Here is an 808-nt window from a genome sequence, read left to right on the forward strand (position 1 = left end):
TATCCTTCAAAGGCATTCACTTCTATTTAGTTCTATCTGTGGAGATTTTCAATTAACTTGCTGCAAGTCCAAGCTAGTTCTCTTCTAAGAGAAGGGAAATATCTTCAGAAATGTTCTTTATACCTTTGCTCATCAGAGACAATTATTGTTAGATATTACACTAGAGTTCTCTATGTTGCATGTATTAGTATTCTTAACCCAAACTAGCTTTAAAAATAAGGGAAATTTGTCTATGGCCATGCCACCCTGAACTAGCCCGATCCTGTCTGATCTCAGAAGCTAAGCAGGATTGGACTTGATTAGTACTTGGATGGGAGACCAATTAGGAAGACCAAGTGCTGTAGGCATAAAAAATAAAAAATAAGGGATTGTAAACTGACAAGGTCCTTGTAATCTGTGAGGTCAACCAAGAGTTGCCTTGCCTAAAAATAAAAAATAAATAAAAATAAGGAAAATTTTTACTCCCTCCTGAGAAATCTAAAGATAGTGTAGGCTTCAATATTGGTTTGATCCAAAGGCGACCAGGACTACAAATCCATTTTGCTGCTCTCCCTCTGAAGTATGGTTTTTCTTCTAGCAGCAGTGGAATCATCTACATATTTTCTTGCTTAAATAAGGGAAAGAGAGATTGCCATCATTCCAGGAACATTATCATGCACCCAGGTGTATGGAAGAAAATAAATGCAGTGTATTTTCATTTTTTCTTAGTGTGTTTTTCCAGTTCGTGTGAAGATACACCCTCCCATTATTTACGGTACAGTAAAGAAGGTGCAGGCATTTGACCAGTGGGAACAAGTCCATTACTACT

The 808-nt window shown here is 37.1% G+C and overlaps 1 pseudogene; it reads left to right on the forward strand.

Moving 5' to 3' along the window:
• Positions 1–228: 228 nt before the first annotated feature.
• LOC112480086 lies at positions 229–347 on the forward strand (annotated as a pseudogene).
• The last annotated feature ends 461 nt before the right edge of the window (positions 348–808 follow it).

Source organism: Pteropus alecto, unplaced genomic scaffold, assembly GCF_000325575.1.
Source record: "Pteropus alecto unplaced genomic scaffold, ASM32557v1 scaffold134, whole genome shotgun sequence".
Taxonomy (NCBI): Eukaryota; Metazoa; Chordata; class Mammalia; order Chiroptera; family Pteropodidae; genus Pteropus; species Pteropus alecto.